Genomic DNA, 27143 nt, shown 5'->3' on the forward strand with positions numbered 1-27143 from the left:
GAAACATGATACAGCATGGGCTGGGATTGGGGGTGCACACAGATCCTCCACAACTAGAACCACAGTCCCTTATAGGGAGAAGGCCTCTACCTTTCCCCAGGCTGGCCTTGAGGATGCAAGAGGGCCTTTCCTTTTCCCAGTGCATCAGAGGCCCCAGAAGGGTCAGGGGAAGTGAGCCTGGGCTTCCTCCATGTTTGTTCCCTTCTAGTTTGCCAGGGATAACAAGACTACAGTTCTTGGCTTCTTACCAAGGCAGTGTGTGTGTGTGTGTGTGTGTGTGTGTGTGTATCTATTTATCTGGACAAGCTTTTGTGTAGCCCAGGCTGATGAACTCACTAATGTTTCTAAAGCTGGCCATGAAATTCTGATCTTCCAGCCTGCATCTTCTGAGTGCTGGGGTTCAGAGGTGTAACCCCACTTCCAGCTCACTAGCAGGGTCTCTTAAGTCCTCTCTTTTAGTCACCAAGGGTTTCTACACAGAGCCCCTGGGTTTCCTGGGCCTCCCTTCCCAGAGCCTCTGCAGCACCTAGACCATCCTCTCCTCGGTTCTCATCTCCCGTTTCCCTGGCATTCCCAGCGGCCTCCGCACCCTCTGCTCATGGCTCCTTAACCTGTCTGCAGCCTGACTTTTGCCCCTGTGAAAGTCAGAGGATGACAACCACACCCAGGTGTCTAAGAGCCACTCCCTTTCAGGGTTCTCTGTGGCCTCTGGACACTGGTGGCCATTGTTGATGTTGTTTGTCCTGGTTCACTCCAAAGACTCCTCATCTGTCTCCCCTTACTTTCTCTGGTATCCCCCCATACTTTCTCCAGCGTCTCCCCATGCAGTGCCATCTTTCACCAGCTAGTTATTCATTAGGACTCTGTCAGTCCCTCTCTCCCCGGGCTCCTTTCCTGAGCTTGGGTTCTGTACTTCTAGGTGGACACTGGCAACTCCTCCTATAGTCTCTCTGCCCATGTCAGTCCTGCAGCCCTGGTCTGTTTCTCCCAATCACCTCCACAAGACCTGGCAGCCTGATCAGACTTCTCACCCAATGGTTTATTTCCAAATTGTGCTCCCTCACCTCCCAAGATCCACATCACTGTTTTCTTTTTCTTTTGTTTGTTTTCAGAGACAGGGTTTCTCTGTGTAGCCCTGACTGTCCTGGAACTCACTCTGTAGACCAGTCTGACCTCAAACTCAGAGATCCTCCTGCTTCTGCCCGAGGAGGGCTGGGATTAAAGGCGCACACCATCCATCTGGCATCTTCCGTCTTCTTTCCCTCCTTTACTCCTTCCTTTCTCAGACAGGATCTTCCTCCTTCAGTCTCCCAAGCCTTTGCATTGCAGGGGTGTACCACCATTACTCATCCCCGTAGCTCTTGCACCCACCATTTCTGTTCTGACTTGATTCTGTGCCCACTGCCTGTGCCCTGGACTGTTGCCGCAGCCATCTCTCCAGTTTCTGGTTTTCTCTGACTCCTCTCTCTCTCAGGCTTCTTTCTTATTCAGTGAGTTCCCTGGCTTTATTCAGTGTAATTTTCTTGAACCGTCTTCTGGGGCCTGTGTTGTTTGACCTTGACCCCCCTGTGCAGCCCGGACTACTTTGCTTCATTTAACACACCACGGGAACGGGATTGCTAAACTGGAAAGTGCTTCTTTCCCTATATGCTCTTCCTTTACACTCATTCGCCAAAGCCCATTTGAAAACGACATATTTTCCATGGAATTATTGATTCTCCAGTTGAATTTGACCTATGCCACACTAGATTTATTTAGTGAGAGATAGATAGATAGATAGACTTAGATAGACAGAGAGACAGACAGCTGTGGGGGTTAATGTAGATGTGGGAGCCAGAGGACAGCTTTGCAGAGCTGCTTGGCACCTGCCTCCTGTCCCAGGGATCAAATTCAGACCAACAGGCTTGCATAGCAAGGCTTCACACACCGAGCCACCTCACTGGTCCTCAACTCTTGAATTTTCATTTCCTTGGAGGCACAAAGGAAAAATAGAGCTTTGGGGTCACGTACCCCTCTGCCTGCCCATGGCGGACCTGGGTCAGAATTCCACAGTGCAGTTAGCGCCAGCAGCAGGATAAGAAACAAGACAGACGTGATCCCCTCCTTAAGATCTCGCCACAGACAGACATGCTGTGCTACTCCAGCTGAGAGAATTATCCTCTCTGGTCTTCTGTGTTACATCTTAAACCTCCGAACAAAGCTTTCACTTCCTGGTCATTTCATGACCTTCACTGAACTGAGAGTCTCTGACACGTGACATCATCTCAGAATTACTCCTGTAACTTTGGAGGCTTCTGTAGAAGGCACTGTCCAGTTTGACAAGCTCCCTGCAGAATGTTTCTATTTCCTTTACGATAAGTAGTTGGAGCTGGTCCAGTGAGATGGCTCAGTGGGCAAAGGGGCTTGTTGCCAAGCCAAAGGACCTGAGTTCAATCCTAGAATCTCACAAGGTGGAAAAAAGGACAACACCTGCAAGTTTTCCTATGACCCCCACACCCACGCCACCATGCAAAAACATTTGCACATGTGGCAGAGCCCATGCATGCATGGGTGCACGTGTGTATAACACACACACACACACACACACACACACACATACTCTCTCTCTCTCTCTCTCTCTCTCTCTTTTTATACTTGTGCAGTGATGACAAGGTTGTACTCCTTGGGATTTTTTTTTTCACTTTCCCATGTGGTCATCCAGTCTCTCTTGCTTTCTTTATTCTAGGACCTGGATCAGTTCCCTCTACACAGAAGGCAGTGAATGAATGCTTGCTTGCGGTTGAATGGGTATTCCAAGGACCCCACAGCCAAGTAGATAGCGTAGATTTGCCAAGGTGCAGTTCCCGAGTTTCACCACAAGATGTCACTGTCTGCAAGCATCTGTAGAACTTAGGCTGTGGATTGGAGCGTGAAAATCAATGCTCGCCAGCAATTGAATGCCTTGCTGTGCTGGCCCCTAGGAGAGGCCCTGAGAAATGGTGATGACTTATGTGGCCCCTGTTCCTAAGAACTTAAGGCTGACGTTAAATGCTATGCATGAGCGTTATTTTGGTTTCTAAACAATAAAGAGTACCTGTTCAACAATTGAGAAAATGAGGCTCTGAGAAGCTAATTGATTTGCCTGAGGTCACACAACCTGTAGAGGAGAGTTCTTCTCGAGTTGGCCTGACTGTTCTTCTACAGATAGCTACTATCATACAGTCACACAGCAGGTACTGGTACTTTGATAGCACATGCTGGGAGCCATACATTGTTCTGATCTAAGTGCCCTGGTGTTTTTTTTGTTTGTTTGTTTTTGTTTTTGTTTTTGTTTTTTTTTTTTTTTTTTTTGTCTCGCTATCCCTGGCTGGTCTGGAACTCACTACTTCTGTCTCCCAAGAGCTACTATTAAAGTTATGCACCACTAACTACACCTGGCTTATGCTAAGTGCTCTCTCTCTTTCTGTGTGTGCAGGGGATGCACATGCCGGCCATAGCGTTCCGATCACACATGTGGAAGTCAGAGAACACCTTTGTGGAGTTGGTTTTAGAAGTTACAGCTCCGTTCCAGAGACACAGAGACACACAGTGTGTGCCTGTGCTAACGTAGGAGCAGCAGGTCATGTGATCCCTTCTTTAGGGTGTGGATACTCTACAGATAATGCTTGTCAACACTGGCTCAGTGACTTACTCTTCCTGAGCATTGCCACCTAAAAATCAGTGGACTTTTGCAACATACAAAGTAGGTTAGTTACCTGCACTGGTTAGTTTTTACCAATTGGACATAACCTGGGGTCACCTGGGAAGAAAGAATCTCAGTTGAGAAAATTCCCGGGTTAGATTGGCCCATGGCTTTGTCCATAAGAGTTTCCTTGAGTGATGATGTGGGAGGGCCCAGCCCACTGCGGGCAGTACCATTCCCTAGGTAGATGGCCCTGGGCTGTATAAGAAAGCTAGCCGAGCATGAGCCAGTAAGCTGCATTCCCCCATGGTTTCTTCCTCCTTTCCTGTTCTGACTTTATTTAATGATAAACATAGAAGATGAAATAAACCCTTTTCTCCCCAATTTGCTTTTGGTCATGGTGCTTATCACAGTAATAGACAGGAAACTAGAACGTCTTCCATAGAGTTATCACAAAACCCAAGCATTTAGGACAAAGAGGGGGCTGAAGCGCCTGCTTCCTGTAGAGCGCATCCGCAGATTATCATCGCGGAGGACCTGGTTTAAATCTTAAGCGCCAGGGGTGGGGATGGCAGTGGGGGTGACAGACACAGGAGGCGGGAAGGGCGAGAGGAAGAGGGGCGAAGACTCAAAAACGCACAGGGTTTACCATATCTAGCTTTAACTAATCCAGAACGCGTCACACGCCGTTTCCCCCTGGCACCTACTTCCGGTCGGTTAAGCGTCCTTTTGGCTCCTGTGTTGGCATGCGGGTCAGGTTGAGAGTTGATGGGGTCTTCCTAGGACCCGAGGTCTGGCCCAGGTGCCCAAGTAAGTCAGCCGCTCCAGGGTGATATAGCTGAAGGAAGATTGGTAGGAGCCATGAGGTCAGGATGAGGTAAGAGACCATCGTTGGTGTGTGTCTAGAGAGAGAAGGGGCCAAGGCCAGAACCCTGATGACATCGGCGGCCATGGAGTGTGTAGCGAGGCAGGTGTGCTTTACTGTCACTGCTAATTGTCCACCAACAGATGCTTCTTAGGGCCTGTCCAGCCTTCCTAAACTCCCTTGCAGTGGGGTGTGGCCACGTGACTGCAATCGCATCAGTGGGCTGCAGGGGGCAGTACTGTGTGCCTTCCTAGCCTGGTTATGCCCTTTCACCTTCTGGTTGACAACCCCCTCCCCCCCAACGCCAGTCACCAAGGTTGGTCACGAGACCAGTAGGGTGCGGTAGAGGGCAGTGCAGTGGTACACGGAAAAAGCTGGAGTCTCTGAGTAGCCCTGACAACAGAATGCAACTGTGTTTTGTTTTCTTGGAACTGGAGGGTAGAAACTTCACATTTTTAAAGGACCCATCCTTTTTTAAATTTTATTTTATTTTATTTATTTTAAATAGTGTCTTCCTATGTATAGCCTTGGCTTGGCTAGAACTTTATATAAAACCCAGACCGGCCTTGAATTTGCAGTGATTATCCAGCTGTGAGCTCAAATATTGAGACTGTGGCTTTAGTAACTATACCTGTTGGTTTATGAGCCATAGTTTCTTGTTTTATTTGTTCAGAGGCAAGGTCTCCTATAGCCCAGGCTGGTCTTGAACTCCATATGTAGCCAAACATGACTCTGAATTTCTGATCCTATGAGAGCACCTACACCTGCCTAGAATACAGTTTTAATAGAGATTTAAGTTCCAACATTAGGAGATAGAGCCAGTACGCTTAGGAAAATGTCTCCCCAACCACCAGCTTCCATGTTACAGGGATTTAATTAACTAATACCACTCAGCCTAACTAAGCTAATGCCGTTTAACATAATACAACTAACTATATGACTAATTCAGCTAATTAACAAAAATGTGTCCAATTAGCCAGGTGTGTGGTGCACATACCCACACGCCTAGAATCCCAGCATTTGAGAGGCAGGAGATGGTCCTCAGTTTGAGAGCAGCCTGCTCTACAGTCAAAGTTCTAGGCCAGCCAGAGATTCACGTGAGACATTCTCTCTCAGAAGGTGTGGAAGTGGGGGCAGGAGAGGCCTGGTGAAATGACTCAGCAGTTAAGAGCACACGGTGCTTCTCCGAGAGAAGCCTTCCGCTGCTGTGCTAAAATAAATATCACCACCAAAAGCAACTTGGAGAGGAAAGGGTTTGTTTGGCTTACGTGTCCGGATCACAGTCCATCACTGAGGGAAGCCAAGGCAGGAACTCAAGGGGAGAGGAACCTGGAGGAAGGAAGTGCAGCAGAGACCATGGAGGAGTGTGGCTCACCTATCTGTGCTCCCCCCCACCAGCTGTCTTAAACCAACCATGGCCACCCACAGTGAACTGAACCCTGCTAGGTCACCAATAATTAATTAAGGAAATTCCCTATGGGCAATCAAAGTGAGGCACTTTCTCAATTGAAGTTTCCTCTTCTCAGGTGACCCTACCTTGTTTTAAGTTGACAAACTAACCAAGACACTGTCTTTGCAGAGGACTGAAGGTTCAGTTCCCAGAACCCATATCAGGAAGCTCACAACTGCCGGTAACTCTAGTTCCTAGTTTTTTGCCTCCAAGAAGAGTTGCTGGTGTATAGTGAGTGAGCATGTGTGTGTGTGTGTGCGCGCACTTAAATCTAAAATAAAAACAAAACAAAACAACAACAACAAACATCAAAAAAGAAATAGGAGCCGGGTGGTGGCACACGCCTTTAATCCCAGCACTTGGGAGGCAGAGGCAGGTGGATTTCTGAGTTCGAGGCCAGCCTGGTCTACAGAGTAAGTTCCAGAATAGCCAGGACTATACAGAGAAACCCTGTCTCGAAAAAAAACAAAAAAAAAACAAAACAAAACAAAAAAAAAAAAAAACAAAAAGAAAAAAAAAAGAAAGAAAGAAATAGGCAGGCTAGAGAGATGGCTCCGCTACTTGGCTCTGCAGTTAAGAGCACAGACTGTCTGGGCAGTGGGGTATCGCATGCCTTTAATCCCAGCACTGGGCAGGCAGAGGCAGTCAGATCTTTGAGAATTCCAGGCCACCCTGGTCTGCAGAGTAAGTTCCAGGACAGCCAGAGCTGTTACATAGAGAAACTGTCTCAAACAAAACAAAAGCAAAAAGTGAAAAACTCCACAATTAATAGAAAATTCGCCTGAAACCATTCAACTTGACCTAAATAATGGCTGAGTCAAAGGAGGATTAGGGACATAGCTCAATGGTGTTTGCTTTCCTAGCTTGTGCAAGGCCCTGGGTTCGAGTCTCAGTATTAAAGAAAGAGTTGAAGGAGGAAAAAGGTACCAGAAGGTGGCGGAGAAAGTAAGCCATCGGTGCTCACAAACATGTCACAGAAACACTGGGTGCAGTGACAGGTCCACAGGCTTCGCTACTGGGGGCTCCAATGGGTCCTTCTGTGAGGGAAGAGAAGTCCTCAAAGGGAGGAGAAGACAACCCAGCAGTGTAGGCATCCCATCTGTGGAACTTAGAGTATGAAAGGCAGAGATGGGGAAGAGTCTAGAAGGAGACTCAGAAACTAGCACCCTCAACAGTGCAGTTACGGGTAGGTGAGGGGCTGAGGAGTCTGGGTAACAGAGGCTCACACATACACACACAGGCACACACACAGACACATACACAGAGGCTCACACATACACACAGACACATACACAGACACACACACAGAGGTTCACACACACACACAGACACATACACAGAGGCTCACACATACACACAGAGGCTCACACAGGCACACACACAGACACACACACAAAGACACACACAGACACACACAGAGGCTCACACACACACACACACAGACACACACAGAGGCTCACACATACACACACACAGAGGTTCACACACACACAGACACATACACAGAGGCTCACACACACACAGACACATACACAGAGGCTCACACATACACACAGACACATACACAGACATACACACAGAGGCTCACACAGGCACACACACAGACACACACACAGAGGCTCACACACACAGACACACACACAGGAGCAGACCTGCCTGGTGAAGCGTAGGTTGGCAGCTGTGGGGGCAGAAGGTGGGAAGATATAGCTTTCTCTAAGACCTTAAAAGAGGGATGAGGTAGGGAAAGGGAGAAGTGGGTGGCCAGCTTGAAAGAGGGGTGAGACAGGAAAGGGATGGGGAAAGAGACACGAGGGAGAGACTGAGGCGCTTGGTGGAGGAATTCAAGAAGGAAATTACTAACAGTGCAGAAGGAACTGGAAACTGAGTAGAGGAGCGAGTGGTCTGGGCCAGGGGCGTTTCTCTAGGGCTAGGAGTGAAGCAGACCCAGAGTGGAAATTCTGCCCATTTTAGGGAGAAAGTGGCAAGGAACTTGAGAGAGAGAGGAGAGAGGAGAGAGAGAGAGAGAGAGAGAGAGAGAGAGAGAGAGAGAGAGAGAGAGAGAGAGAGAGAGTCGGGGGGGCTCCCTAGAGTTTGGTTAGGATGGAGAAGGCCAGAGGGGAGGATTGGCGGGAGGACTATGAATCCAGCACTAAGTGCAGACAGAGAGGGTGTAGGACGGAGGGGCGGTGGGTCAGATGGAGCTGCCTTCTGCCTGGATTTTGCCAGACACCCCCAGCCCCCAACAAAAGGAGTTGGATGACCACTATGGGAGGCCCAGAGGTGGGAGCGGCTCTGAGAGGCAGCAGAGGGAGGACAGCTGAACTCCTCCAGTAAAGCCAAGCACACCTCTTGTTGGTTCATTTATTATTAATTAATTAATTTCACAGTGCTCATGTGAAAGTCAGTTTTTCTCCTTCCACCGTGTGGGTGCCAGGGATTGAACTCTGGTATCTGGTAGGCAGGTTTAAAGGCAAGTCCCTTCACCCGCAGAGTCTTTCCCACCCTGTATTTTTGCTTCGATTTTCAAGAGAGTCTCATGAAGCCCAGGCTGGCCTCAAACTGACCGTGAGGTTGAGGCTAGCCTTGAACTTCTGACTCTCTTGCCTCTACCTCCCAAGTGCTGGCATTATAGACGAACACCACCACACTTAGCCATATTTATTTGTTTGAGTTTTTAAGACAGGGTCTGTCCGTGTAGTTCTGGTCATCCTAGAACTCACTTTGCACACCAGGAAGGCTTCAAACTCTTCTCTGCTAGTCATCTTTATAGCACAACTCCCCCCGCCCCCTTGTCTGTCAGTCCAGTGCTGGGCACCCCTCACAGAGGTCCACCCGCCTTTGCCTCCCCCAGTGTTGGAATTAAAGCCGTCACCACATCTTAATTTTTGAAATATTTTTTTCTTTCATTCATTTGTTTGTTTTGTGGAATTTTTGTTTCATTTTTATTTTCTGATATAGGGTCTTTCTAGGTAGCCCAGGCTGGCCTCAGACTCACAGTGATCCCCCTGTCTTAGCCTCTGGAGAACTGGGATTATAGATGTGTTCTAACTACAGTTGGCTTTTTTTTTTTTTTTTTTTTTTTTTTGATCATCTATTTTTAGCATGGATGGTTTTTGGACCATGTGGGTGCCTGAAGAATTATAGCTGTTTGTGAGCTGCTATGCAGATGCCGGAAGCAACCTGGATCCTCTGCAAGAACAGCTACTGCTCTTAATACTGACCCCTCTCCTCCGCCTTCCTTGTTTTCTAGACTGCATCTTACTGGTTAGTCTGGAATTTGCTGAATAGACCAGGCATGCTTCCAACTCACAGAGATTCTCCTGCCTCTCTCTTCAGAGTGGAGGGATGTTGTGTAACAGTTATTTCAGAGATGCAGAGAAGCTCTCTTTTTAAAGAGTATTTACTTTGTGTATGAGTGCTCTATCTGCACTTACAGCTGCATACAAGAAGAGGGCATCGGATCCCATTACAGATGGTTGTGAGCCACCATGTGGTTGCTGGGAATTGAACTCAGGACCTCTGGAAGAGCAGCCAGTGCTCATAACTGCTGAGCCATCTCTCCAGCCCCCTGTAGAGAAGCTCTTTAAACAGAAAGGTACACAACTCAAAATAGCTTCAGGAAGTTCCTGAAACTGACCAGATTCACTAGATTCCTCCCTGCCAGAGTAAGCAATAAATGCTGAGAGTCACTTTCAGAGGGGTGAAGATGAGCAGCAAAGACTCTCAGAGGAGAAAAGCTGCAAAGACCACTCTGAGCCCAGACCAGCTGCCTGGAAGATGCAGGAACCAGCTGAACTCCCTGGAAGAGGTTGAGAGCAACTGAGGCGCCTGGGAAGGTCCAACCTGTTGAGCCGCCCGCAGGCTGTGCAGTGGGCTCCAGGTTCCCAGCTTTGTGAGCTGTCAGCCATGCTGGGGTGGGCTTTGGGGATGCAACTGTCTTTGAGTCATTTCTGCTCCTGTAAGTAATTCCTCCCCCATATTCCTGTAAGTGACCCCAATAAAACCCACTGGTTCAACAAGTGAGACATTGGTATTATCTATACTCTGAACTGTCATAGGTTCCAATCTGAGGTGAGTGGATGTGTTGCTGCCTTCTCTCAGGAAGAGTTTTGTCACACAACAGGGGATTAAAGGCATGAACCATGGTGCCCAGTTCTTCCTTTGTCTGAGCCTCCTGCTCTGTTGTAGGCCTTAAATACTGAGTCCTCTTGCCGTAGCCTCTCAAGTGGGCTTCCCCAACCTTCAGCTCCTTCTCCCAAGTTCCCACCCTCTAGGTTACAAATATCTCAAAGGAAGTCTTGCTGCCATGGCTTATCTGTCAGGGACTTCCAGAGCCTGGGATGGGTCCCTACCTTCCTCCATTGTGCCGGCCTGAGGTAACTGCAGGGGCTTACTCTCCTGACAGGACTGTTTTCCTCGGTTTTCACAACGGCGGATTTCAGATCACGTGAGCATATCTGCACAGAACAAAAAAAAAAGCATCCTGAGAGATCCTGAGAGTCTTCATCTCTCAGGCCTCCTCGTCGTCCTCCTCTCCTTCATATTCTTCGTATCTATTGAGTATATTTGTGAGTTCTCTCCTCCAAGGTGCGGGTCCTAGGGATCAAACTCAGGTCATCAGGCTTGGCTACAAGTGCTCTTACTGACTGAGCGTCTTTCAGGGTCTCTAACTCTTATCGTCTGCTGTTTGGGGTTGTTTGGTTTGCTGGATAATGAAACAGGATCTTATGTAACCCAGGCTGCCCTTAAAAACTTCCTGCGGGTGAGTCTGGCCTTGATTGCTGAGCCTTCTGCCTCAGTTTCCCAATCACTGGGATTTTAGGAATGTACCACTGGGCTGAGATTAAATTTCTATTCTGTTAAAATGGTGGCATGGTGGCCTATGTTTCTAATCTCAGTTGGGAAGCTGAGGCAGAAAGAGTACAGATTTGAAGCATGCCTGGGCCACTGTGAGAGACCAATCTCAAAACAGCAGCAGCAGCAGCAGCAGCAGCAGCAGCAGCAGCAGCGGCGCCAACAAGGTATCTCAGTGAGCCCAAGTTTCATTCCTGGAATCCACGTGGTAGAAGGAGAGAGAACCAGCATCTGCACTTTGTCCTCTGACCTGCAGAAGGGCATCACGGTGTGCATGTGTGTAGACACACATAGTAAATAAATGTAATTTTTAAAAAAGATTTATTTATTTTATATATGTCAGCACACTGTCGCTGTCTTCAGACACACCAGAAGAGGGCATCGGATCCCATTACAGATGGTTGTGAGCCACCATGTGGTTGCTGGAAATTGAACTCAGGACCTCTGGAAGGACAGTCAGTGCTCTTAACCACTGAGCCATCTCTCCAGCCCGATAAATGTGATTTCTACAAGAATACCAAAGGCTAGAGAAGTGGCTCAGTGGTTAAGAACACTGGCTGCTCTTGCAGAAGATTCAATTTCCCAGCACCCATGTAAAGAAAGCAATGGCTCACAGCATTCTGTAACTCTAGTTCCAGAGAACCCGATGCCCTCTTCTGGCCTACGTAGGCACCTACACATTCGTTGCATAGGCTTACACAGATGTGTATGCATATATGTATGTACGTAAACAAAAAATAAAAATAAGGCCAGGTGTGGTAGTCTCTAATCCCAGTTCTAAGGAAGCAGAGGCAGGTGGATCTCTGTGAGTGCCAGCACAGCCTGGTCTACAGAATGAGTTCCAGGACAGCTAGGACTATATAGTGAGACCATGTCTCCAATTATCTAAAAATAAAAAAATTCCAGCTCTCTTGCCTTCTTGCCCAGTCCCCTCTCTCCACGTGCTCATGGCAGGCCTCTGCTTCGCTTCTCTCTCTCTTTCTCTCTCTCTCTTCTTTCTCTCTCTCTATTCTCTCTCTGCCTCTTTCTGCCTCTACTACCCTCTTTTTTTTTTTTTATAATTTTTTTAGATTTATTTTATTTTTACTTATATGAGTACACTGTAGTTGTCTTCAGACACACCAGAAGAGGGCATCGGTTCTCATGAAAGATGGTTGTGAGCCACCATGTGGTTGCCGGGAATTGAACTCAGGACCTCTGGAAGAGCAGTCAGTGCTCTTAACCACTGAGCCATCTCTCCAGCCCTCCACTACCCTGTTAACTCTCCTCTCCATGCCTTGAATAAACTCTGTTCTATACTATTAAAAATAATAATAAAATTTAAAAATCTAAATAAAAATAAAAAATAATATCTAAACTCAATGTGGCATATACCTGTAATATTTATTTATTTATTTATTTATTTATTTATTTATTTTGGTTTTTGAGACAGGGTTTTTCTGTGTAGCCCTGGCTGTCCTGAAACTCACTCTGTAGACCAGGCTGGCCTTGAACTCAGAAATCCTCCTCCCTCTGCCTCCCAAGTGTAGGGATTAAAGGCATGCGCCACCACTGCCTGTGATTTTTATTCTATGCCAGGACCCTATACTGCAGAGACCAAGACACTCCCCTTTTCTAGAATTCTGTGGGAAATCCTGTGTGTGTCCTATGGGCTAGATTTCTGCATGTCTTTGAGGGGCCTGTTTGTGAGCCATGTGTGTACACAGGCGTGAGTCTGAGAGAGTGCTTAGGAGTGTACACGGTGTCCTTCTATATCACCCTTCCAGTGTGCACTGACTGGAGCGTGTCTCTTGGTTGGGCACAGCTGTGTCTAAGAGTGTGTAAAATGTGTCTCCTCTGCAAGACAAGGGAGGTCAGCCTGGTGATGTTCCCCTGCAGATACAGTTAGAGTGATTCTCCAGCAGTGACCGGATGAAAAGGGAAAGATTTGGGGAGAAACTGGTACCAGTTCCCTGAGACTCGGGCCACAGCCTTTTCCTGATACTTGCCTTCCGAGGTGTGTGACCGAAGAAAGGGAGAAGCTTACCTGGTTTTTGTTTTGTTTCTTTTGTTTTGTCTGTTTGAGACAAAGTTTCTCTGTGTAGTCCCAGCTGTCTTGGAACTCACTCTGTAGACCAGGCTGGCCTAGAACTCAGGGATCTATCTGCCTCTGCCTTCTGAGTACTGAGATTAAAGGCATGTGCCACCACTGCCCAGCTGGCTCTCTCTCTCTCTCTCTCTCTCTCTCTCTCTCTCTCTCTCTCTCTCTCCAGCTTCTGCCTAGAACAGCTGTCTGGAACTTTGCAAAACATGTCCCTTTCTAGACAGGAGTGATGGGTGATGGTATACATCTGTTTAATCCCACGATTTGAGAGGCTGAGACAGGAAGAGGCTCAAAGTGAGTTTGTGGCAAGCCTGGGCTACATGGTGAGTTCAAGATCACCCTGGAGTACGTGGCAAGATCCTGCTTCGAAACAAAAGCCAGAACAGTGAGGAGCTGAAGCAACAGCTCGGCAGTGAAGAGCACACACTGCTCTTCCAGGGGACCCTGGTTTTGTTTCCAGCACCCAGGAGAGACACCTCACAACCACCTACAACTCCAGCGCCAAGGAATCTGACTTCCTCTCCTGGCCTTGAAGGGACCCCCTCCTCACCCTCCCAACATATAAAAATAAAACAAAACTATGAACAACCTATAAGCCAATAACAACAATGTTACTAGAGAGCTTGCTCTGTGGTTATAAACTTGCAGTGGCCGGGAGTTCCTTTCCAAGCGTCCACTCCAGGTGGCTCATAACTGTCTCACAGCTCCAGGTCCAGAGGACGGGTGCCTTCTTCTGGTTTCTAAGGGCATTCACATACTGTACACACATATACACCACACACACACACACACACACACACACACACACACACGTATACATGCACACATTAACGTAAAATAAAAATGAAAAAAAAAATCTTTAAAAAGTCTCTTCTTTCTTGGAAACAATGTTAGTGTCCCCCCCTGCTCAATGCCCTCCAATAAGGCCCCTCACCCCGCCCACCCCAACATTCACCTGCTCCTAGGGAGGCCTGCAGGGAGATCCTGGGTGAGGATGAGGACAGAGAAGGAACTGACTGACGGATGAGAGACTAGACTTAGTCAAGACTGCATCATCTTCTCTAGCTTTTGCTCCATCCCCTGGAGTCAGGGCACGGGACACACACAGTCAGAGAACCTGCCCCAGGATCTGTAGCATGGGAAGGGCTCCTATCCCTGGCACTAGAGTTCACCAGCCAGAGAGATGCCTGCTGTCTGTCGGTGCAGTGCTGGGCACCTCTCACCTGAGATCTGTAAATCCTTATCCCGTTTGCCCCTTGTGCCCTGCCCTGGGCATAATGGAGGCTGGGAGTGTGAAGGTCGGGGTACTGCATCTCAGCTCCTCCCTGCTTGAATTCCTGCCTTGGCAGTGGATTGTCCCGGTGCCAGGCCTCTTGGGGGAGTCTGTTCTTCCTATGCCAGGGCCCTGTGCCCATCCTGCCTCTGCTTCCCACTTCCTCCTCAGTCTGAGCTGGCACAGTAGCCGCAGCACCTCCTCCTAGCACCTTCCAACTGGGCGCAGCCAAGTAGCACCCAGCCCACAGCAGCAGGCAGCTTGCAGCAGCCCAGAGCTGGCAGGCTCCCTAGAGCCTGACTGTCTTCTCTCCAGCCTCACCTTCCAGTCTTCCACATCCTGCGGGTCTGAGGAGAGCCCCCCTACCTGGGCTCACCTGTACTGGGGCCCTTCCTGGGTTAGGGGCTCAGCTGCGAGTATGTCGTCAGTCCTAGCCATAGTGAGCTCTGGGCCACCCTGGGCCAAATGGGCGTCCTTTGTAGGATGTCATCAGTCCGGGACCCAGTGGCCAACTAATTGGGAGACAAAGTGAGTCTGCCTTCTGAATCCAGATGGGCTCTATGATACTCTGAAGTGGCATGAACTCTTTTATTTGTCATCCCCAGGCCTTGAAGGCTGTGTCACTGCAGAGCCTGTAATCTCTTTTTTAGTGCTGGCCCCCTGGAGTCCCTGATACTCTGGTCTGAGTTTTTCAGGTCACTGTGAGAAAACAGGGGTCCTTGGCCTGCAGGAGGCTGTGACAGATGCCACATACAGGTCACATGTATTCTTGAGTTTTTAGGCTGAGCTCAGTTGTGTTCTAAGACTCTTGGATTCTTGCCCAAAGTGGTGTCGAATGTCTCAGCAGTTAGGAGGCAGAGGCAGGTGGATTTCTGTGGGTTAGACGCCAGTCTGGTCTACCTAGTAAATTGCAAGCCAGCCACTGCTACATAGTAAGACCCTGTCTCAAAATAAACAAACAACAACAACAAAGACCCAAAACAAAGAAACCCCTCGAAACCAAAAAACTTATATTCATGTGGGTCCCTGTGAAACTCTGGTGCCTGACAAATGCCCAGGCCTGCGGGTGGGGTTGGACCTTACATGCACCAATCAAGTTTCTGAAAATGTAGACTTAGCCCCATCAGACCCAAGCAAGAACCCTATTGACCCACCTCCACGAACTTCATGACACCCCCGCCATCACGGTGCCATGTTAGAGACCCTGTGTCCCAGGGGCTTGAGCTGTGCTCCCAGCAACCTTAGATCCCCCTCTTCTCTTGCTTTTGGCCCCTCTGTCTTGAGGTCTTGCCTCTAGAACCAACCTCCTGTTCCCTTGCCAAGTTGGGCAATGGCATTGTACAGAATACAAGCACAAAGGGCTTTTGTCACCCCACCCTGAGCTCAGCTTTGGGGGCTCCTCCTGACCCCCCTCCTGCCAGCGTCCTGTCTCCGACCTCAGGCCACCTCAGCTGGAGGTTGCAGCGGTATTTTTCCACAGGCGCTGCTCTGCCTCATACACGTTGGGAAGATAGATGCAAAGTCTGTGTCTATATATACACCTCCCCACCCCCGGACGGCGTGCATCTCCTTCGCCAGGCTGTGGTCGTGCAGTCTGTCGCTGGTTAAGGCACTTCTCAGATTTGCGTGTTTAATATTTTATCCAGGAAGTACTCCTGGCTGGGTGTGCTGGAAGGTGGTGTGAAGTTGACAGAATGTCAGGTCCCAGAATGGTGGCTTACAGCTCCTGGTGGTGGGACAAACAGGTGGAGGGCCTGGAGAATAGTGACATCAGCCTCTGGATGTTTGTCAGAAGCTTTAGCACTGCGGTCCCAGGGCAGGGTGACACTGGAGGGACCATATTGGATATGGGCTCCTGCAAGCAGCACAGAGAACATCCCTTTTTTGGGGACATATAGGCAATGACAGAAGTGGCTTTTTTGGTCCAGCTGTTCAACCAGGGTCAATTAACTGTTAGGGAGGCCTCCGATGGGAAGAAGCCCTTTGCGTCCGTGAGGAAGTCACCCATCAACTAGGGCCACAGAACACTGTAAGAAGGAGTAGAGAGAGCCAGATCAGAGGGTCTGGTGGATGCTATGGGACATCGGAGTCCCTGAACCCTCTGGGATCCAGTGACGGGAGGGGGCATTAAGATCTAGCTTCCTCACTAGAGTGTTGGGGCAAAGAAAACCAGCCGCACAGAGGACTAAAGACAATCCCTCTGTTTCCACTAATCTGTGTATGACACAGGGTCTGGGGTGGGGGGTGGAGAAGTGAGAAAGAGGAGGCCCAGGGGCAGATGGAAAAATCTGGAGATGGAAGGGGGTGGTAGGCAGACAGACAGACACTGGCCTTTCATTCTGACCCTTCTGAGACATGAAATGCCTGATTGTGCTGGTTCCCGAGGGTGCGGTGCTTGGGGAAAGCCCGTTCCATCCCCCAGTCCATGGGGAACAAGATCCCCACACATCCCCACCGCTCCTGACAAGAATCAGACAGAGGAGAATTCTTGGGCAGTGGGGTGGGGTAAACCCCCCCAAGTCTGGTTCTATCCTTTGCTGAGTTTCAGAGATTTATCTCTGAGCGATTCTGAGACTCAGCTCTGATAGGAGGTACACCCTCCTATCCCAGACAGCAATTCCTCCAGGTGCTAAGTTGGAAAGTTCTTCCTGGTGTCTAGCCCCCATTCTTTGTATTGCCAATTGAGTGTGACAGCCCTGTTCCGCTTTGAGGTGAAGTTGATCAAGGACCCTCACTTCGGTCCTGAGCATCTTGCTGTAACAGGGATGCCTGGAGGCTTGCGTTTCCCAACCTGTCTGTTCCGATGCATAGAGCCCTTGAGTTTTAGGTACAGTGCTCTTTCTCTCCTCCACATTCTGTTCCTATCTGTGGCAGGAGCTGGGCAGGAGGCTGAGGAAGCCTCCAATCAGCTACCCAATAGCCACGCACCATGCACTGGAGAGCAGACTTGTTGGGAAGGGGGATCTTGCTCATGACCCCTCAGCTGGCTGAGTGGTTGGCAACTGCCCTTTGGGACTTTTGTCCACTTGGGACTTTTTATCCAAAGGACGTGATACAGAAACTCAGAAATAAAACCAAGAAGGTCTGAGCTGCTGGGCTGGCTTTACTACTGCTGGCCCCTCCCGTCACTCCCGGAGGCTTCCAGGGGTCCCTCAGGATTGCAGGCAGCACTGGGAAAACGCTGGTTGGCAAAGTTGCCTTTCTGAACTCTTGGGACCTACCTAATGGAGCCCACAGACCCACCAACGTCAACTGGAGGACAGACAGAAGGACAGAGGAAAGCACTAAAGAATAGCCTTGCAGTCGAGCAGTGGGGACCCACACCTTTAATCTCAGAACTCCAGAGTCAGAGGCAGAAGCAGTCAAATCTCTGTGAGGCCAGCCTGGTCTACAGAGTAAGTTCTAGGACAGCCTGAGCTATACAGAGAAACCCTGTCTCAAAAAAAAAAAAAAAAAAAAAAAAAAAAAGAATAAAACAATAAAAATAAATAACAATATAGAGCACTAAGTCCTTAGAACTAAACCCTTACTTAGGTTAAGGAGTTGGCTAGCTCAGCCTACTAAGATAACTCATGGCCTTAGACATCTGAGTGATGTTTTGGTTTTGTTTTAGTGCAGGGTTTCTTGTGTCCAGCCAGCTTTACACTGTCTATGTAGTTAAGGACATCCTTGACTTCTTGACCCTCCAGCCTCCACCTCCCAAGGGCTTCCAGGCACACACCACCATGTTTAGTTCGAATGGTAGTTTTTCTTTTTTTTCTTTTTCTTTCTTTCTTTCTTTCTTTTTTTTTTTTCTTTTAATTATTTTTAGAGCTGAGGACTGAACCCAGGGCCTTGTGCTTGCTAAGCAAGCGCTCTACCACTGAGCTAAATCCCCAACCCCTTGAATGGTAGTTTTTCAATCTGGATGCTTTTTGATTTCTTCCATATTAGGCCATGTCTGGGGATATGCTTATTTGTCACAGGTCAAGGGTTGCTACGTTATTTACCTAGTGGTCCAAGCCCAGGATGTTACTAAAGAAAGATGGAAAGTGTGCAGAGCTCTGAGGTTGGGAAAGCCTTAGATTCCAGAAGAAGCCAGAGTCTTTATTGTTTACCCCACAACCCCATAACCAGAAAGAATGCACCTAGACCTCAGAAGCAGTGAGACCCTCCCTTGTCTCCTGCATCTGCCTCAGCCCTCTCACCTAGTAGGTGCTTTACTACTACAAGCCTTTGTCAGATAAATATGAATATGAATATGTAATTAGATGACTCACCTCCATACAGTGGGTGGGGCTTCCCTTCCTATGCAGAGCCCTGCTGTCCTAGAGACCCACTTCTGTTCGGTTACCAGGCCTTCCCTTTGGGGTTCCTGACCCTAGCAACCCTGGGAGAAAGCTGGGGAGGGCTCACTCAAAAGTGCCTGAGCTGTTGACTCAGAAATAACAGATGCTCATCCCCAACACAATTTGCATCTCATTTGCATACCACTTTGACTATGATTTGCATACTGCTCCTTTAAAGGCAAAAGGCATGAATCTCCTGGCCTCTGTCTTGACTCTTCCTTAGGGACCACCCTCTGGCTATACCTCTATTTCTGCTCACCTGGGAATCACCCGTTTGGTGAATTCTCAGTTGGCAAATTTCTGTACAGCTGAACTCAAAAGACTAAGGGGCCTGTTACCTACCCATCCTTTATGGTCAAAGCCTGACTTTTGGTGTTGCCACTCCACAAACCGTGTGGTATTGTGTCGTCATCTGTGAAAGGGAGGTTGTGACTTTTGACCACACACAGTTACTATGGGGCTCGACCAGAAGACTCTATTCTCTTTTCCTAGACAGTCTTGCTATGTAGTCTAGGCTGTCCTTGAACTCTCCGTTCCTCTGCCTCAGCCTTCCATATGCTGGGATTACAGGGCTAGCCCACCATATTCAGGTAAGACTGTGTTAAAGTGCCTGGTATATAAGTAGCAGGAACTGTTATCCTTCTCTGAACTGCCTGCTTGGTTACGCCCCTTCACTGGATATTCCTTCCATCTCGGGACACCTCGGGCTCTCAGTGGCCAAACTCTTCTACCCTTCAGGGCCTCTCATCTTTTCTCTCTGGGCACTCATGATTTTCCACACTTAGAGCATGCCAGAGACTCCCATCCTCTCTCCAGAATGGAGGCCATGCCTAACATCTGTTGCAAGCTCCGCCTAGCTGTCCAAAGGTTATTCCAAGAGTATTGGGATTGGGAGGATTCTGAGGCCAGAGCATATTATAGGCTTCACCACTGGCTACACCACTAAAGGCAATGAATCTGCGTGCCATCTCTAGAGTGTTCTTTCCATGTAGCTCAGGGTGGTCTTGAACTTACTACACAGCTCAAGTTGACCACCCAATCTGACAATCTTCTCGTCTCTGATTCCTAAACGTTGAAGTTCCAGACATTCACTATCATACCCAGGCAATATTGTGCTTTCTTTTCTTTGGGGGGTTGGCTATGTTTTGAGATAGAATTTCTCTGTGTAACCCTGGGTGTTCTGGAACTTGCTCTGCAGACCAGGCTGGCATTGAACTAGGAGATGCGCCTGTGTCTCCTCCCGAGTTCTAGGATCAAAGGTGTGTATCAGCATCCCCTCATTAATACTGTTCTTTCTAATGCCTCTTTCTGCAGAGATTCCCTCCTTTGGTAAATGCTGCTGACATTTATCCAGTGTTCAAGCCCCAAACTCCAATATGAGTCTCCCTCATCTCCTGCATTATGCCCTGCTGTGCAACACATTGCTGCCAAGTCAGTGGTTTAACTAGCAAACATCTACACGCGGGCATGGTAGCACCAGCCTGTGATTGCTTGGAACATCTACACGCGGGGCATGGTAGCACCAGCCTGTGATTGCTTGGAACATCTACACGCGGGGCATGGTAGCACCAGCCTGTGATTGCTTGGAACATCTACACGCGGGGCATGGTAGCACCAGCCTGTGATTGCTTGGAACATCTACACGCGGGGCATGGTAGCACCAGCCTGTGATTGCTTGGAACATCTACACGCGGGGCATGGTAGCACCAGCCTGTGACTGCTTGGAAGGGGGAAACAGGAGGACCAGGAAGGAGGCCAAAGGCATCCTCGGCTAGGTAGTGAGTTCCAGGACACCCAGAAGATATGTCCTGGTCATAGCAGTCCTTGTTTTCAGAAACAGGAAGGAGGCTGGAGAGGATGGCTCAGCAGTTAAGAACACTAGCTGCTCTTCCACAGGTTCAGTTCCCAACACATTCCCAACCGTCCATGACACCCAAGCACAGACATACATGCAGGCAAAAACATGGCATATAAAATAAAAATAAGTTTTTAAAAAATATTTTATATTGTATAGATTTTATAAAATTCTACATTGTATAATGTAGACTATATAAAATATATAATATATATAATGTAGAATATTTAATGAAATAAGTTTTATATATTCTACATTTATACATTTCTCCATTTACTCTGTTCCATCCTTTTCTCCTTTTTTTTCTTTTTAAAGACTTATCTGTTTATTTTATGTATATGAGTACTCAGTCCTTAGACACACCAGAAAGAGGGCATCAGATCCTGTTATGGATGGTTGTGAGCCACCATGTGGTAGCTGGGAATTGAACTCAGGTCCTCTGGAAGAGCAGCCAGTGCTCTCAGTCATCTCTGTTCCATTCTTTAGGAGTCCTTGGGTCCAGCCATATCAAAGGGAGGTGTGGTTTGAATGTAAATTGTCTCCTGCAAGTCATGTGCAAGCTTGGACTCTAGCTGGTGGCGCTGTGTCAGGGAGAGACTATGGGAACTTTTGGGCCTAAGGTCCAGCCAGGGTCAGACCTTCAAAACTGCACATTGCCTTCCACCCTGGAGTTCCCTTGGCGTGCTTCTAGCTTCCCCACCCTCTTCGGTCCTAGAAGAGAACACAGAGCCTTGGATGTGATGGATGAGGGTTCTACCACTGAACTGCAGCCTTAGCTTAAACAGCAACAAAAGCAAGAAATGGAGGGGCAGGTTTGGGGATGTATTTAGTTGGTATAGAACTTGCTTAGCATACACAAAGCCCTGGGTTTGATTCCCAAGATCACGTAAACCGGGTGTGGTGGTGGGCACCCAGCACCGGGAGGTGAGAGCAAGCTCAGGATTACAAATCTGTCACACATTGGCAATACATCAAGTTCCAGGCCAGCCTGGGCTGGAATAGACCCTGTCTGAAATCAAAACACTGAAGAGAGGAGGGAAGGGATGTGGAGATACCCAGTGGGAACAGAGGTGCAGCACACACTAGGAAGAGGTTGACTCTCTTTTTCCATTGTTGTCTCGACAAGAAGGCTGAAGAACGAAGGCACAGCTCAGTAGCAGAGTGCCGGCCTAGTTCAAGCACGTTCAAGGGCCTCAGTTCAGTCTCAGCACACAGGGAGGAAAAAACTATTTTGCCAGGCAGAGGCAGGCAGATCTCTGAATTCGGGGCCAGCCAGGTCTACAGAGCTGGCCTAGTCTATAGAATTCCAGGACAGCCAGGACTACACACACACACAAAAAAAAAAAAAAAAAAAAAAAAAAACAAGAAAAAAGAAAAACCTTACAAAAAAGTTTTTTAAAAAAGTTTTCTTATCTGGAGGAACTGAAAGGCTTCCAAGAAGCATTTTCAAATCTTAACACTCAGAAGGTCCTCAGTGAATCCACCGCTGGCCCGATGCCCAGTCACGGAAGCGCCCAATCCACTGACGTAACACCTGTGTCATCCTCTCCCAAACGCTCTTCCAATCTGTTTTCTAACGCTTTTCAAGTTAAGTCCAAGCAGCCAACCAAGGACCACGATAAATGAGGAAAACCCCTTCCTTTGTTAGTGCTTGTCCTTGGTTAAGCTATGTCCCCAAGGTTGAAGGCTCTGTCCTCAGTCTCTGATACTATCGGTGATAGACCATTTAGAAGGAGGAGTCTAATGAAAGGAAGTTAGCTCATTGGGGGTGTGGCTTGATGGGGGGGGGAAAGCAGTGAAATGGGGGAGTAGGGAGGTAGGAGATGGGAAGGGGGTGAGAGAGGGTGGGGGGTGGGATGTGGGGGGTGCGGTGGTAACTGAGGCTCTTACTCTGCCTCCCCTGTCTCTGCTTTCCAGGCACCATGACGCTGACAGCCCCCTCTGCCACACACTCCTCTGCAGTATCACTACCACCAACAGAGGATGGGACCATAGACTGAGCCAAAACAAACCTTCCCTCTTACTGAGTTGACTTAAGTAAGTATTTGTTATAGCGACGACGACGGCGGAAAGCTAGCTAACTCACCTGGCGGGCGGGGTGTAGCTACCACAGAGTTAGAAGTGCTAGAAATATCTTGCACCTGTTAGAGGACGTGCTTGAGGGAATAAAAAGAGAAGGAGCTGGCCAGTCTTCAGACTCCAGCCAAAGAAAAAGGAGAGGAAAGGGGGAAAGGCCTTCCAGAAGAATCCTAGGCTACAGTGAGGCTCCGAGAGTCTTAGCATAGAAACTGCCCACTATAGGAGTCCCCGCTGGACACAAGTGTCCATTCCAAGTCCCCTGTTGTACTCAGTATAGGCTAGAGCTGTTTGGAGAAACGGTGACCCCAGCTTCCAGGTGAGGGCCAAGTGGAGCTTCTCAGGGACAGCCCAGGGACAGCGAGCAGTACTCCTGGAGTGAAAGGGAACTGGCAAAACGGGGGAAAGGAGACACAAAACGAAACAAGCCAAAGTATATAAAAAGAAGCTGGGTAGTAATCCCAGCCCAGTGGGTGGGGTGGGGAAGCAGGTGGATCTCTGTGAGTTCAAGGCCAGCCTGGTCTACATAATGAGTTTCAGGGTGACCAGGGCTACTCATAGAGAGACCATATCTCACAAAACAAAACAAACCAACAACCAACACCACCAACAAAACAAACAAACAAACAAACAAACAAACCAAAAAACCCAACCCAACCCAAACCAAACCAGAGAGAAGCTCAGGATTGTCTTTGGCTACATGATGAGTTTCCTTGTGATCTTGAGACCCTAACTCAAAATGTTCACATGACATACACACAGGGATAAGGAGAAAGGTTAAGGAAGCAGAAACTATCCTTTAAAACTATGACAGGAAACCGAGACAAGACCCAGAGAATCGAATGCTGTTAAAAGGAGTCATCAGGCATAGAATAGCATAGAGCCTTCTGGTATTTAAACCAACCAGGAAGGAACGGGAAGTTAAAATTAAGTAGGAAGGTTGTGGAGCAGATAAAAATAAGAATCACCCAGAGAGAAGCAGGAAAAGGCTGGTGAGACTCCTGGAATCTTTTAAGAATTCACAGAGCACCCACTTCTCGGGGCGTGCAGGCAAAGCTCGGCTCTGCAGTGAAGCTCCTGGAAGACAGACTCAGGGGGAGCCAGGCCTGCTGGCATTCTCTTATAATGTCAGCATTTAGGTGGTGGAGGCAGTAGGATCAGAAATACAAAACTAGCCTTAGCTATCGAGTGAGTTGGAGGACAGCCTGGGCTACCTGAGACCACGTCTCAAAAAAACCACATGAACAAATGAACAACCACATAGATGGATTAGACAGGGAGCTCCAGAGAGAGAGAGAGAGAGAGAGAGAGAGAGAGAGGTGAATACAGCGAAAGAGCTAGATAATGTCACAGAAAAGGCTTTTAATTTCTAAAATAAATAGGCTGCTCTGCCTCTGTCCAAAATGAGTAATAAGAGGTGGGTTTTCCTACCTTCCTGCTCGAGCACACTACAAAGACAGGCAAAATATATGGTGGTGGTGGTGGTGGAGTTTTGAGGCAAGGTTTCATAGCTCAGGTTGGCCTTGAACTCGTTATTTAGTCCAGGCTGGCCTTGAAGTCCCATATTCCACCCCCCATCTCCCCATCTCTCAAGAGCTGGGATCATTGGCATGCACTACCAAACCTAGCTGGGTTTTTTATTTTGGTTGTTCATTTTGAGATGGGGAGGTCTTATAATGTAGCCCAGGCCGGCCTCAAACTGGTGACCCTCCCGCATAAGCCTGGATCACCATGCTCAGCTCAACTGTGGGGTATGGCCGCTAGGCTTCGCTTCATGGTGTGTTTGAATAGGTATGGATGACCACAAGTTACCATAGCAGTCTGGCTTACACAATGAGGCTGTGGCTATCACAAGACTATGGAAATACGTTTCCATGCGATTTCTTTTTCGAAGTTCTATTTTTAATCTTTCATACTTAAGCTTATTGTTCATTTCAAATTGATTTGGGGATGTATTTGAAGAGCCGGGACCAAATTTTCTTTGTGAATATCCAATTATCCAGCATTTTTTAAAGGCTTGTCCATTCCTGTCTGGACTGCAGCTGTGTCTTTGTGTGAGCCAGGTGATGCTATGTGGATAGCTTTGAGTAAGAGCAGCTATTCAGCACCGAGGGTCTGGCTGCACCTGAATATCTCTCTCACTGTTGCTTTACACACGTACTTGTACAACATTGTAAAAAGCTGAGTAATTTGCTCACTTTGCATTTCCATATAAGTTTCTTTTCTTTGGGGATGGAGAGATGGCTCAGTGTTCTTGCAGAGGACCTGGGTTCAGCTCCCTGCACCCACATGATGGTGCATAAACCACCTTTGGCCCAATTCCAGGGAACCTAATGACCTTTTCTGACCTCTACAGGTCCATGCAGGCCAAACACACACACACACACACACACACACACACACACACACACACATACACACACAGCACACACACAATTAATAAATCTAAAGAAGTCTTAAAATTTATTTTATTTTGTGTATGGTTTTGGGTTTACCTTCTATTTTTGTTAAATTTCTTTCCTTTTTGTGTGTTTGTGTGTATCTTTGTGTATATATGTATATCTCTGTGTGTATATGTATATATGCATGTACATGTATGCATGTGTATGTATGCATACATGTATGTATATCTGTGTATGTTTGTATGTGTATCTGCATATGTATTTATATATGTATGTATGCATGCATGTATGTGTATCTGTGTTTGTATATGTATCTGTGTATTTATATATGTATATATGTATGTGGATCTGTGTGTGTAGATCTGTGGAGATCGACACATGCTCTGAAGTGAGTTTGGTGGTCAGAGAAGAACTTTTTGGAGCCATTTCTCTCCTTTCATCATTGGGTTCTGGGGACTGAACTCAGGTTACCAGGTTTGGTGGCGACTGCCTTTACCTGCAGAGCATCTTGTCAACTCTGGTTTTGATTTTTTAAGTAGCACAGGCTGGCATCAATCTCTTTATGTTGTTGTTTTCTGTTTGTTTTGTTCTGTTTTTGAGGCATAATCTCTCTACATAGCCATGGCTGTCCGGGAACTCACTATATGGACTGGCCGGTCTCAGACTCACAGAGATCCACCTGCCTCTGCCTCCCAGGTGCTGGGAAAATGTCTGACTCTGGAAACTTGTGCCTCAGTCTCCAGAGTGCTAAGATTATAAAGAGACGCTACCAAGTCCAGCCTCCATAAACATTTGCAGTTAAGCTGTTGAGGTACCTCCAGCCAATAATTGTACTAATTGGGAAGATGAGGCAGGAGGATTACCATGAGTTTAAAACCAGTCTAATCTACATCGGGAATTCCTGGCCAGCCTAGGCTGAATTCGAGATTCAATTTCAAAAACAAGTAAAATGAAGGGAGTGGTGGACGCCTTTAATCCTAGCACTTGAAAGGCAGAGGCAGGTCGATCTCCGAGTTCCAGATCAGCCTAGTTTACATACTGAGCTGTAGACCAGCCAGGGCTACACAGTTGTAACACGGAGACTTATTTTCATTTACGATGCTTAAGGCCTTAGTTTAGGCTTATTCCCCAACTAGCTCTTATATTAACTCATTTATACTAATCTAAATTCTGCCACATGGTTGGTGTCCTCTCCTGTCATACGCCTGACTTCCTCCTTGTTGGCGAGTCTTCCGGGGCCTGACTTTCCCAGAGTTCCTCTCTCTGAGCTGGATGACCCACCTTCCACCTTCTAGTCTATCTTCTGCTATAGGTCATAGGTTTTTTATTTTGACCAATCAGAAGGTGCCTTAGACAGATAAGGAAGGACAGAGACACATCTTCACACAGTGTTTAAAAACATCACTCCAATGCAGTGAGACCCCCGTTTAAAGCAAAACAACACCCAAATGCCAGGGAAATGACACAGTCAATAAAGTACCTGCCTTCTTACAAGTGAGAAGCTCTTAGTTCGGATCCCCCAAACCAGGCAGAACATAAGCAAGATGGCGCGCACTTCCGGTCCCTGCCCCACCCCACCCCCGGGCAGACAAGATGGGAGACAGGTAGCTTCCCGGAACTGGCTGGCCAGTTAGCCTAGCCCACTTGGGGACACTCCAGGCTCTTAAGAGATCCTGTTTCAAACAATCAAATAAAAAAGTAGAAAAGTGTACAAGAATAGCGTCCAAGGTTGTCCTCTGGCCTCCTCACATGTGCATGAACATACCTGCACACACGCGAACACAACACATGTGCAAATAAACACACACACACACACACACACACACACACACACACACACACCGACGCCAGAGAGAGGGGTCAGCAAGTGAATGCTCTTGCCACCAAGCAAGAGGACCTGAGTTTGGGATCTCTAGGAAGTGTCTTGGCTACTGTTCTATCACATCGACAAAACGTAACTTACGTAAAGTAACTTACGAAAGAAAGCATTTAATCTGGAGCTCATGATTCGGGAGGGCAGCAGAGTCCATGGCCATTGTGTCGAGGAGCATGGAAACAGGCAAGCATGGTTCTGGAGCAGCAGCTGAGAGCTTACGTGGAGACAGCAGCCATTAGGGAGCCAGACAGCTAACTGGGTGGGAATGGCTCTAGGTTTTGAAACTTCAAAGCCAGCTAGCTTCCAGTGACCCACCTCCTCCAGCAAAGCCACACCTCCTAGTTCCTCCCAGATAGCCCAACATCCGACAAAGGATTCAAATAGATGAATCCACGGGACCCTTCTCACCCAAATCATCAC

At 48.0% G+C, this 27143-nt stretch overlaps 1 long non-coding RNA gene across 2 annotated transcripts; it reads right to left on the minus strand.

Annotated features, from left to right (window-relative positions):
* Nucleotides 1-1723: 1723 nt before the first annotated feature.
* Nucleotides 1724-27027, minus strand: LOC143442683 (uncharacterized). 2 transcript variants are annotated; one of them, XR_013111055.1, is made up of 5 exons: nucleotides 26825-27027; nucleotides 10329-10433; nucleotides 5795-5855; nucleotides 4369-4499; nucleotides 1724-2894 (listed from the first exon to the last, which is right to left on the minus strand). It is a non-coding gene; the product is annotated as an uncharacterized LOC143442683 (long non-coding RNA). The 2 variants fall into 2 exon arrangements; XR_013111056.1 differs by lacking the exon at nucleotides 1724-2894 and adding an exon at nucleotides 6904-7013 and having other exon boundaries at nucleotides 3403-4499.
* Between the last annotated feature and the right edge of the window lie 116 nt (nucleotides 27028-27143).

This window comes from Arvicanthis niloticus, chromosome 6 (assembly GCF_011762505.2).
Source record: "Arvicanthis niloticus isolate mArvNil1 chromosome 6, mArvNil1.pat.X, whole genome shotgun sequence".
In the NCBI taxonomy this organism is placed as follows: domain Eukaryota; kingdom Metazoa; phylum Chordata; class Mammalia; order Rodentia; family Muridae; genus Arvicanthis; species Arvicanthis niloticus.